This window comes from Camelus ferus, chromosome 4 (genome assembly GCF_009834535.1).
Source record: "Camelus ferus isolate YT-003-E chromosome 4, BCGSAC_Cfer_1.0, whole genome shotgun sequence".
Taxonomy (NCBI): Eukaryota; Metazoa; Chordata; class Mammalia; order Artiodactyla; family Camelidae; genus Camelus; species Camelus ferus.
The window spans coordinates 47,020,394-47,033,393 of NC_045699.1; the positions used below are offsets into that span (position 1 = coordinate 47,020,394).

General features: G+C 39.0%; 1 protein-coding gene across 5 annotated transcripts in view; it reads right to left on the bottom strand.

Annotated features, from left to right (window-relative positions):
- The window catches only part of ALG2 (ALG2 alpha-1,3/1,6-mannosyltransferase), a 523,116-nt gene that overhangs the window by 194,478 nt on the left and 315,638 nt on the right, over positions 1-13,000 (bottom strand). For all 5 annotated transcript variants that reach the window (XR_004319360.1, XR_004319361.1, XR_004319357.1 and 2 more), the window contains one exon: positions 8,009-8,216. The gene's annotated coding sequence lies outside the window, so the exon portion shown is untranslated. The remainder of the gene's footprint in view (positions 1-8,008; positions 8,217-13,000) is intronic.

Genomic DNA, 13,000 nt, shown 5'->3' on the forward strand with positions numbered 1-13,000 from the left:
CAAGGTCTTATTGTATAGCACAGGGAACCATATTCAATAGCTTATAATAGCCTATAATGAAAAAGAATATGAAAAATACATATGTATAACTGAATCACTATGCTGTATATCAGAAAATAACACAACATTGTAAATCAACTATATGTCAATAAAAGAAAAATTTGTATTCTTAGCATGTCTAAAATTATTCTTACCTATTTGTCTTATTCTTAATAATTCTTACCTATTATCTTATTACATAAAATTAAGATTCTTCAGCTTATTTCTCACATACATATTAAGATTAGAGCTTACTCCCCCCAAACACTATCACCCAGGCCCAAATGAGCAATAGAGAAGGTCAGGTCAAAGCTTTCTGAAGCTGCAGGACATAGATTCTGTCTGATTCTGTCACTGGGTGGTGGTCGGAGCTCATCCAATTACTTTCATCCTTTGGGACTCAGTGTCCTCGTCTAGTAAGCACAGTGCCTGGTGGATGATCTCTAAAATCCTTCTGCCAGTCCTTCCAAGGTCTAACTTTCTAGGCTCCTAGTGAAGCATTGCAGACTTGCCCCGTGATAGCGATGAAAGTACTCTGCTTCCCAATATGAAACAATGGACTGAAACGTCTCTGACCTGTTAAGGATCCCAAAAGGCATGTTTCACCTCCTTTGTCTTCACACAGGTGCAGAGTTACCATTCCCAATTTACTATGGGGAGCAGGGACAAAGTATGTAAGGCCTCTAACCACAAGAGATGTCTCTACCCTGCCTGGGTAGCTTTCTCTGAATGGGTCAATATTTAAAAATCAATTTTGTTTTCTGATTAAGCACTAATACAAAAAAAGCACAAACGACCAAAAAGAATACATCTATGGTGTGCTTGCTCTGTGATGATACTGTTCTAAAACCATATCTACATTAAATCATTTCATCCTTACAACAAGCCTATGAACTAGGCACTATGATTCTATTTTACAGCTGAGGAAACTGAGGCACAGAGAAGTTAACAACTGGCCTGCAGGCATATAGCTCATCAGCGCAGAGCTAGGATACAAACCTGAGTGCCTTGTGCCCTTAATCCCTCCCTGTGCATATGAAAAGATATAAATCTTACAGATGATCAATAAAATGAAAATAAATGACTTATTATTTGTTTTAATCCATCAAAGTTAAAAATCTTAAAATTAGATATCCAAGGTAGAGAAGTGTATGGGGTTATTTTCACATACTTCTGGTAAGAGTATAAATTGGTACTACAATATAAGTGTTATTTTTAAAAAGTCTTCCTAGAGTACCATCCATATATATGTGCAAGGTTACACAATGTGATACTGTTCTAAAACACCTGGGTGGTAGAAGCAAAAGCTTTGCATCAGAATGTCTAAGGGTGGGCCCTGGGCATTGGTTTGATTTTAAAGCGCTTTACTGGTAGAGTGCACGCTTAGCATGCATGAGGTTCTGGGTTCAATCTCCAGCACCTACAGCTAAATACATACATACATACATACATAAACCTAATTATCCCACCCCAAAATAATAAAGCTCCTTACATGATTCCAGTGTAGAACCACTGGACTAAATAAGCTGCAGTCTCCCCATTTGATAGAATAGTATTATTATTTTTTTTTACTGAGGTAGATTTATATGTAACTGACATGGAAAGAAAATTGCAGAATATGTACTGCATGATGTTATCTATGTAGAAACAAAACAATACTGTGTATTTCTATGTGTATACATACATATCTGTAAATATATCGAAAAAAAAATCCGGAAAGATGAATGAAAGCCAAAGTGACATGAGAGTTTGGGATAGTGGTCAAAAAGCCTTAATAGCAATGTTTTTAATGTCTTACAAGTAGATAAAATAAATTAAAAAGTATTTATATATATTAAAATACAAGTACATTAAACCAGTGCAAAACTAGAAAAAAAATCATAATCCAACCAGCTAGAAAAAAATCATTTAAAGTTTTCTAGTGTATTTCCTTCCTGTCATTTGTCTGTTCTTACATATATATTTATTTTAATCTTTTTCTCTTCTTTTTACACAAAATAGAAATTATTACACGATGCATTTTCCCTTTAAAGTTTGCAAAGGTTTACTCCATGGATGCTCCTGAAGCTCATGCACCAATCCGTGACTTTCCAGTTGCTTTACATTCTGCATTGCCCTTCTGTGAGAGCCTGGCTGGGGATGGGGGTCTGGGGTGTGGACCAGGGGTTGGGGCAGGGACTATAACATCACATGGTCTACCACTTATAGGGGTTTGCAGGGTTTCTCCAAATCTGCCACAGGGTCTGGTATTCCTGAAAAGGGATTTAAGGTTTTGGGAAACGGAAACATGGAAACCATCCCTTTTAGCATATGGGTTTGTTACTTGACTTTGAGACACACTTCCAATCTGTTTGAAAGTTGGGGATCATCTGTAATTGACTTCATGCAAGAAATGGGGCCAAACATGGAAAAGAATAAGAACCAGGTCATACGGTTTAAAAGGGAGGCATCTGACACCTCTAACCCTATTATGTCTTCCAGTCTACATGCCTACATTATGACCCAATTGATGGTGTTGCGAAGTGTCTGGTCTCGTAGTTTATTCAAGTTTACATGTTTATGAAGCACTGGCACTGGAATGGGCCCTTGATGAAAACTACACATTAAGGATCTGGTTGCTGGTCTGTGGGCTCTCACAGTCCAGAAAGGAAGACATGTACACATGTAGAGCCCTGATTCAAGGCAAGCCATGATGCACTGTGACTAGCAGAGCCCTAACCAATCTATCAAATAAGGGGGTAATAAGGAAGACAATAGGATGAAATTCTGCTATTCTTAAATCCATATTCACTGGGGGGAGGGAGGGTAGTTTTCCTAAATGGCTTGCATTGGCTCATTCTTGAACTCATAAACTTGAAGTCATAACCCTACGTGGCTAGAGTGCCACCCCTGTGCTGGCATCCCTATTTTGGCTGCCTAGAGAAGTATGGCTGCATTTTAACTCTGATTCAGGGACAGCTAACATTAAATACACATAGTCTGTTAATACTTGGAAGGCACTGTGGGCTTGAATTTTTCTGGGCTTCAATGCCTCATCTGTAAAATGAGGATCTTTTTTTTTTTTTAACATCTCTCTTATTTACCTCTTCCCACACTAAACACACACACACACGAGAATCAAACGAGTTAATGGATGTGAAAGCAGGCTCCATATTTTAAACAGATATAGAAATGTAAGGCCATTATATATAGACTTTTATCAGAGCTGCAGGTTTATCAAATGTTTATATTTCATCCTTGGAGACCCTTCCTTTTATTTGGAATGCAGTATTCATCTCGTTCTTTTGTGAGACTAGTCTTTTTATCCAACATCTTTAGTTTGTTTGCTAGAAAGCTATCTAGGTGACAATGTTGATATTCAAAAGGCAATCTGAAAACACTTTCCATCTAAGAAGTGTCAAAAATTACAAATGTGTATCTTTTTAAAAATGGACTTTATCCACTGTTTTACAGCCCTGTTGAAAACATTATCTGTCTGAGGTGTATGTCTGCTCTGAATATTTCTGGGATTCTTCATGGGCTTGAATGTGGTTCCTGATTTATTCCTTTTAAATAACCTGGTGATCCCAGGGGGAATATCACAGTCTATAAGTATCACCATTTACAATAAGATGGATTTTCCTATCTTGCTAATTACAGTATTAATTTCCATTTATAAGTTGGTAATTCCTAGCATCAATCCCTTCCCTGTCATTGGGGTGGGGCCATTGTTTTCACAGAAAGCCCCAGGAACATCTTCTCTCTTCTAATCTCCAGTTGTGCTACACATAACAGAAAATGAGAAAAAAAAAAGGGGGGGGGGAGGATAAGACAATTTCCTTGATGGCAGACTAAAGCAGGCAGAAGTTTCTCAGGTTTCTTAACACAACGTCCTCTCAGAACTACACCACTCTAGGTTTCTTCAGCATCTCAGAATCATCTTCATCATCCTCCCTGCTTCATCCTTCCACAATCAAACCAAATCTCATCCCCACACAGGTATGAAAACATTACCATCATTACTCCAGTATTTATATTCTCATTCTGCCCCCCCCCTTGCACGTTGTGCCCCATCTCCAGGTGTGAGACGAAAATCATGAAGTAAAAGCATTTCCCCACATGCCTGTTTCTCTGCTTTGAACCTTCAGTCCCAGCTGCCAGCAGGAGCACCTCAAGAGCTTTCAGAAATTCAATCAGCTCCCAGATAAGAGTATAACAAGATATTAACTTTCACACTGTTTTCCCCTATGACTTGGATTTCCCACTTTTTGAGTAAAGTCTAATAATTTTGCTTCTAATGGGACAAAGGAGGGGTAAGAAATATGCACGTGCTTCTAGGGCTGGAGCTCAGGAACTTAGGAATCCCCACAAAAAAAAGGTGGACCCTTTCTCTTCTTCTTTTATTATTAGTTTCAAGATAAGGATATCAGAGGATGATCAAGATCTTGAAAGCAGTACATACAAGAAGTCAAAGTAAAGAATCTGAACCTGAGCTGGAGCAGTGAGGACCCAGACCCAGTGGCCAACCCTTAGCCAAAAGGGGTACAAAGCAAGGCCAATGCTTGAAACTTATTTTGCTTCCCATAACGCTCCATGTCTGTATCAGAGTTCCAGAACAGGGAGCAGGGACTTCAGAAGTCATCTAGTATTTTTTTTTCTCTTCTTGATTGGAAACCTGAAGGTTTTAAGGAATAGGAATATTAAATATAAGCAGACCCAGAAAGTGATCTGTCACAATGCTGGAAGGGGACAACTGAGGAGCAATGAGGGATGTTTCTGAGAACAGAATATAACTAATGAAGGGCTCAGTGTGTCTGAATGTTTTGAGAGGAGTTTTACAGCTTCGTCAGAGAGCTTGGGGAAAAAGTTAATAATAGATACACAGAAAACTAAGCAAATGAAAAAAGAGAAGGCTTCACTCATTCTAAGAAAACAATGCATGAGAAAGAAAATGAAACTATCCTACATAGCTCAGCTGTATGTAATGTTTACAGGATCGTGATGTAAATGCCATATGTGAGGAAGAGCGTTAAGTCGAATCTTCCCTAGTAGGAATTTAGTTAAGTGGTGGCTAAAATGGAAAAATCAGGAAATAGAAATCAGAAAATCAGAAAACTATACACATGTTATTTAGAAACTTGGAGGTAAATTCGAGAAGAAATCACGAAAATTATTTAATGTGGTTTCCTCTTGAGAGCAGCCCCATAGAGTGGAGCAGGGGACTACGATTTCTCACGATTAAGCCTACAGTTCTATTTTAAAGAACGTAACTTTTTAAAGGATGTTTATGTATCTTATAGGGAGTCACTAGGGCTGTCCATAAATATACCGTGAGCTGTTGAACTTAGATGTGGCCAAATGATATGCTTTTGTCAATGAAATGTGACCAGAAGTGAAGTTTCAGGAATGAGTGCACAATCAACCATGTTCCCTTCCTATCTCAGCCTTTGTGGATCATGGAGCTGGATTTTCCCACCTCTGGGGTCTCTGAGTAGGAGCAGCACAGAGTAGAGCCCCTCAGTCACCCTATAAGTGACACATGATATGAGGGTAATTAAACTCTTGCAGTTTTAAGCTGCTGGGGGTGGGCATTGTTCATTAATACTTATAAACATAGCCTATCTAACTGCTTTAACCACTTCAGCAAAGGGGAAATCAAGTGAAAAAATTAAAATATGGAAATATGCCATTCCATCCAAGTCACTCAGTGTGCAGCAAGGGGCAGAGAAATAAGAGTGGTGACAAGCAACAATGAAAAAGACACATAGATATTTCACTGTATCGTATATGTGTGTGTATATACATACATACATGTAAATATATATACATACACATTCAACATGTATATATAGAAATTTTAAAGCATAAATTATGTATTTATAACATAATACAAATATATAATACATATAAATTTTATAAATTTATACATATGAAATATGTCATATAATATACTAATATTATATATACAGTGATAGGTAGAATAATGGCCCCCAAAGATTTCCACATCTTAACCCCTGGAACCTGTGAATATGTTACCTTATGTAGCAAAAGGGACTCTGCAGATGTGATTAAGGTTACGGACCTTGAGATGGGACACTTATACTAGATTATTCAAGTAGGTCTAATCTAATCGCATGAGGCCTGAAAAGCAGAGAACCATTCTTGGCTGCAGAAAGCTAGAGAGATGGCAGCATGAAGAGGACTTGGCCTGTTTCTGTTGGCTTTAAAGATGGAGGAAGGGGCCACCAGCCAAGGAATATGAGTGCCGCCCAGCACTGTATCAGGCAGCCAGAGTTCTTATCAAGACACCAAATTGGAGTTCTTTTTTTTTTAAACCATATTTATTTCTGTATTTATTTTACAATACCATATTTTTTAAACTGAAGTATAGTTGATGTACAATATTATATGTTATAGGTATACAATATAGTGATTCACTCTTTAAAGGTTAGGGTATAGTCATTATAAAATATTGGCTATATTCTCCATATTGTACAATACATTCTTGTAGCTTATTTTATACCTGATTGTTTGTACCTCTTAATCCTCCACCTCCATCTTGCCCCTCCCCTTGCCTTCTCTCCACTGGTAACCACTAGTTCTTTCTCTACATCTGTGAGTCTGTTTTTCTGTTATATTCACTAGTTTGCTGTGTTTTTTTAGATTCCACATGTAAGTGATATCTTATAGTATTTGTCTTTCTCTGTCTGACTCATTTCACTTAGCATAATGCCCTCCAAGTCCATCCATGCTGTACACCAGAAACTAATAAAACATTTAAGATCAACTGTACTTCAATTAAAAAGCAAGTAAACAAACAAACAACCGATTTAAAATATAGGCAGAAGAATTGAACGGACATTTTTCCAAAAGCAGAAATGTAGATGGCTAACAGGAACATGCAAAGCTGCTCGACAACACCAGCATCAGGGAAACGCAAATCAAAACCATGAGACACCATCCCACACCTGTCAGAATGGCCAGCATCAAAAGCAACACAAATAACAAATGCTGGCAAGGATGTGGAGAAAAGGGAAACCCTATACACTGTTGGTGGGAATGTAAATTGGTGCAGTCACAATGCAAAACAATATGGAGGTTTCTCAAAAACCCCAAAACAGAACCACCATATGGCCCAGTAATTTCACTCCTGGGCATATACCCGAGAAAAGCAAAAACATTAATTCAAAAGGATATATACACACCTCTAATAACAGCAGCACTATTTACAATTGCCAAGACATGGAAGCATCCTAAGTGCACATCAATATGGAGTTCTTAATAAACCTTGGTAATATGCTCCTTTATTTATGAATATCCAATCTTGATATCTTTTAATAACCCACTTAGTTCACTAAGTTTCCCTTCGTTATAAATATAACACTTAACTATTGTTCCAGGAACTCTTCTAGGAGATTTTCACGCATTAAAAAATGAGCCTTCATGGTATTTCCCATCATTGATTGATAAGAAGAAAGTAATTGTATTTTGGGGTTCAGTTTATAGCAAGTCAGAGGACATTAAACATTGCTTTAAGATAATTTTGTAATATCTCTTTTCTAATCCATAAGTGCTGATTTTAAAGTTTGACTCGTAAAGCCAGTCTTCCATCTTTTTCTTTCAAGTTTTGAAAACTACTCTTCGTCATTTCCAGGTCTTGACTACAACATATAAAAACTGCATATATGTCATGGTTTTACAATGAATCCTGGAAATAAACCTCCCATCTTCATTTACAAGTACGGAAACTGAGGCCCAAACAGGAGATGAGTTGTCTTCAAGGCCACCCAGTGACTAGGCAGGAGAATCAGGACAAGACCCAGGCTCCCAGCACTCTGCAGGGCTCTCGCCAAACTGCTGAAATCGTTCCAGACCTTTCCTGGCCCATTTCCCACATATTATCAGAAGAGCACATTTCTCCTTTTCCTGATCATACCTTAACAAATTACTCCAAAACACAGAAGTTTAAAGCAACAAACACTGAACTCACGTTTCTGTGGGTCAGGAATCCAGGAGTTGCTTGGCTGGCAGCTTCTGGCTCCGGGTATCTCAGAAGACTGCAGGCAAATGTTGGTCAGGGCTTCAGTCACCTAAAGGCTGATGGGGTTGGAGAATCTGCATCCACGCTCACTCATGCGGCTGGTGGCTGGAAGCCTCAGTTTCTCACCACCTGGGCCTCTCCATAGCTCATGACATGGCTATGATCAGAGAGAGAGAGGGAGGGAGAGAAGGAAGGGAGAGACGTGAATGCCAAACTGAAGAGCCTGAACTTTATTTCACATAAAATGAGGAGCCACTGATAATTGATGAGAATTGTGGAGACTTTTCCAAAGCCTTTTTGGGATTCATCACTGATGTCCAATTACTGTTTAATTTTATCTGGGCTGAAACCATTCTATGTTGTCTAAAATCCTGTAACTAATATCTGAAAGAAACTCAATAAAATAAAATTCAGTGGCAAGGATCCTATGACCAGCCTATCATGCACATAAACACCAAAAAGAGGGAGGCAGAGAAAACCACACCAAGTGTCTCATTAGAATACTACTCCAGGGAGAGGAGAAAGGTTTACTTTTGGACTTTTCCTTTTACAAGGTTTAGAATCACAGATCTTATGGCTTGAGATTTAGAAAGGAACTTTGAAATAATCTAGATCAGAGTAAGCTGATGACACCCAGACCTACATCTCTAGTTTCAACCACTCTGTGCTTTACACCTGTTTATCAAGCTGCCTGCTGGATATGGCAGTTGGTTGAACTCTGGATACTCTCATTTCAACCTGTCGGAAACTGGATTCATCATTTTTCCACCCTTTCCTGCTTTGGATGTTTTATTTAATTAAATCATCATTTGCTCAGTCACTCAAGGCAGGAGCCAGTCGGCCACCCTCTGTTGAATATGGGAAGCCACATTCAACTGGGTACCACCTCTTGACTCTACATCTAAGACACATCTCACATCCTCTCAGCTCTCAGTGCTCTCAGATTGACTGCTTCTTCCTCACACAAGCCTCATCAAATCTCTTCTCTCTCCCCTGCCTTCAGTTCTTTAGGAATGTGTTACATTGCCCAGAATAGTCTCTCTGCTTGCCTGAAAACTCTTACAACTTTCTCAGGACTCGATTCAACCAGTTCAAATGTCACCTCTTCTCTATGGAATTACCTATCCTTCATTTGGACCCCCTGCACATTATCACCAACTTCGAACATCATTGCTGTTTACATGTCCACCTCTTCCACAAAATACTGAGCTCTTTTTAATTTATAGTTTGGGACACTCTGGCCTCCAAAGACTAAGTGACTTACTCAAGTTTAAGTTTACTCAGTTTTTCAATGGCAGAGCCAGGGCTAGAAGATATTCTAAAAACAGGGCTCAGACCCAAGGACTCCCTATGATAAAATGTACACTGCTTCCTTGGCCATGGAGAAGTAACTGCTGAGCTGAATCCACAGTTGTCTTTGAGGTTAAAGCTGCTCTCCCAAAGACCTGTCCTGCACTGGAGGTGGAGGGGCTGCCTGCTAATATTCTGGTCAGTGGGCCAAGAGTCTGCATGGAGAGGGCTGGGTGGGGATGTTTCAGCTTTGCTCCCAGGGCGGCCCGTGGAGAGGAAGTGCCACTCCGATTTGTGAGTCACCCATTTCCACTCCACAGAGGCCTTGTCATGTAGGAGCCTGTCAGCTTTCATCTCCATCTCTCTTACCCCTGGGGCCAAAAGTCAAATTCAGTTTCTGCTCACTTGTTTGATTTTTAGTGGCTCTTCTGGCATCCCCAGCTCCAGAACATTTAGCAAGTTGCTTCTTTTGAAAGTTTAAGGTGGAAATCTCTGAGCTGGGCCTGTGCAGCTCCTGACAAGTGTATAATCGATGGGAAATCTCTCACTGGAGGCTATCCTTTCCTGAGTCTTGCTAAAAGGCACTTTCAAATATGGAAAAGGCTCTTAGAGACCTTTTACAATGGACTAAGCTGGGCTAAAGTTGTCACCTTTTTCTCCTGGGTGACCATTCACTATCACCAAACTTTCTGGCAATCAGAGAAGAAAGTGAGGATACAGACAGAAAGGAAATCACTCCCTTAATACATACAGGACAGAATGCTCTTAAGGACAGGCAGGAAAGCAATGACTTGTAAGGAAATTATGAAGGGTGGGTGGATGTTAGGGGCTGGCACAGGCTGTACCTTTAGGCTTTGGTTCTGCCCCTCCAAGTATCCTGTCTCTCTTCGGGTTCTCTGCTTTTGATTCCTCTGTCCACCACCATACCTGGCCCTTCCCTACCAGCCCCTAGGGAACAAAAGCCCTTTCCCTGTTTCTCTTGAACATAATTGAAATGGGCTAATATTCTCCAAAGGAGCTTCACTGACACACTAAAGAAAACAAACATGGAAAACATCAACAGCATTGAAAACCATCCAGTTTACTCAGGATCACATCTTGATCCTAAGAATCCCATAAGTAAGCATAAGACCTTCATCAAGCTTCCCCCAATGCCCTGTCCAGTTCCATCCTTTGTCTTGCTTCGTCTTTACAAGCTCCCTGCCCTTCTCTCAACCATAAGGCCTCTGGGTACCATTTTGTTTTCTGAAATCTGGAAGATGGTGAGGAGGACACTTTTGTTCAAATCAAATCATAGCAGGAAACAGACCAGTCAGGAGATAACTGAAAGCTAAATTAATGCAGGGGAGGTGAAGCTAGGCAGCACTGTAAAGATGCAACAAGTATTTAGGAGTCAGAATAAGTAGAATTTGAGGACTTGTTAGATACAAGATGGAAAATTTGAATCTTCTTTTTATTGGCTTATAAGATATCTATTGAACTTAAGCTGGGATCCCCTATATCACTTGCATGTTGGAAATGATACTGCTAAAAAAAATTGGAAAGGGGGGAAGCACAGAGAACACAAGAAGTAGAACAGACTTTTGTTATTAAGGAAGATATATGTAATGGCATGTCACTTTTAAAAGCGTAAGTTTTTAAGGTATAGTTTATATGCAATAAAGTGCCCATATTAAAGTGTACAGTTCGTTGAGTTCTGACAAATGCACCACACCCCATATAATGACCACTTCAGTCAATAAGTAGAACATTTCCATCACGTCAAAAAATTCCCTTGTGCTCTTGTCCAGTCAATAGCTCCACCCCCATCCCTGAGCAACCACTGATCAGCTTTCTACAAATAGAAATTAATTGTGCATGTTCTAGAATTTCCTACAAATGAAACCATACAGCATATAGTCTTTCGTGTTTGGCCTTCTTTCATCCCCATGTACTATTTTAATTTATTCCTGAGTAATATTCCACCATTTGGAGATACTAAAATTTGTTTATCCATTGACCTGATAAATGTTTGGGCTTTTTCTGTTTTTTAGCTATTACAAATAAAGCTGCTCTGAACATTCATGTGCAAGTTTTTGAGTGGATATATATTTCCATTTTCTTGGGGAAATACCTACAAATGGAATTGCTAGGTCACATGGAAAGTCCATGGGCATTTAACGTTATAAGAAGCTGGCAGCTCATCTGTTAACCAACAGAACACTTATCAATATTCACCATAATTTAAGGACGAGGAAGAACCAAATGTAGCCCAATCCTATTTGAATTATCAAAACAAAATTTATTGGGATCTGAATTAATGAGATTAAGCCATTATAAAATGTTAAATTAATCTAAAAATGGTTTGGATTTTTAATTCATATGAAAAGAGTGGTTCTAAAAGAATATGAATATGCACCATGGGGGGAGAAATTTTGTGAACTTTGTATATTCTCCCAGAAAAGAAGAGCAATACATTGTTATTTTATCAATGGGATTTAATTATATACTATAAAACTGATGTGCTCTGTAAACATACATACGGTATTATTGTTTTAGCTTAATGGGAGCTGTTATGGGATTTGTAGCATTGTTGCTTATAAAATCATGTGGATCCAGTATATGCTAGGATATCATCCTCCGGAGTTGACTAGCCAGAAAGCTGAGGCATGTATGTCACCAAGTAAGCCAGCAACTTGGAAAATTATAGCTCCACTCTTCTTAATGGTTCCCCTGTGATTGGGAGCCTTAATACTGCCTCTGGGGGACTAGCATCTCCAGGAGCAGCCTAATCATTGGCTCAGAAATTTCTTTAGAAGCTGATTGACAGCAGCTGCCAATCTAGATAATCACCAGAGAGCCCCAGTTAAGGCTCTGACCATCGATCTCACCACCAGGGCTTGGGATTTATTAATATAAATCCACAAGTGGAAAAAAATTACCCCCTGAGAAAAGAGCAGCAGTTTTGTAGGATGTGTTATATTATACAGCTATATTATACATTATTTATAATTCATAGATGCATTTTTAACCCATCTTTTAATATATTGTTTGTTAGTCTAATAAGGTTGATGTTCAGAACCTTCTTTTGCCAATTCTTCACTTTGGAAAGGGACATAGCAAATCTGGAAGAAAATATAAATGAAAGAATATTTTTAGCACTGACAAAAATAGGAACTATTTTAAAGTAATTTGTCCTATTGTCATTGCTGGGGCCTTCATTAGCCACCTAAGGAGGAAGCGCCCAATGTTTTCACTAATCCTTCAGATGAGGCCAAGTTTAAAACACACACTCTCTATAAGAATTATGTGAAGATGTTAAAACTTGGCCAGAAAGGTGACAAGGTATTTGATAATTGAGGCAATCCTGGAAGTTGGCTGGCCTGTCCAACCTGCTATGAACTAATGGTGGGTAATCAAACACAGCAGGTCTGCACAGATAAAGGCAAATGCCAAACAGCTTCCTGTATACACAGAATTCAGCTTAATTAGTTACAGAGGAGAAATAGGCACATTTAAGCTAATACAAGAAATCACTGTTCGAATTACATACATACAACCATAAAAATTGTTGCCCTCTTAAAACAAGCAGATCCTACTTGCAAAGGGAGGGCACAGGAGACAGTCAACTGATCTTTATGTAAAAGAACTATCCTGAGGGTGGATTCTCTC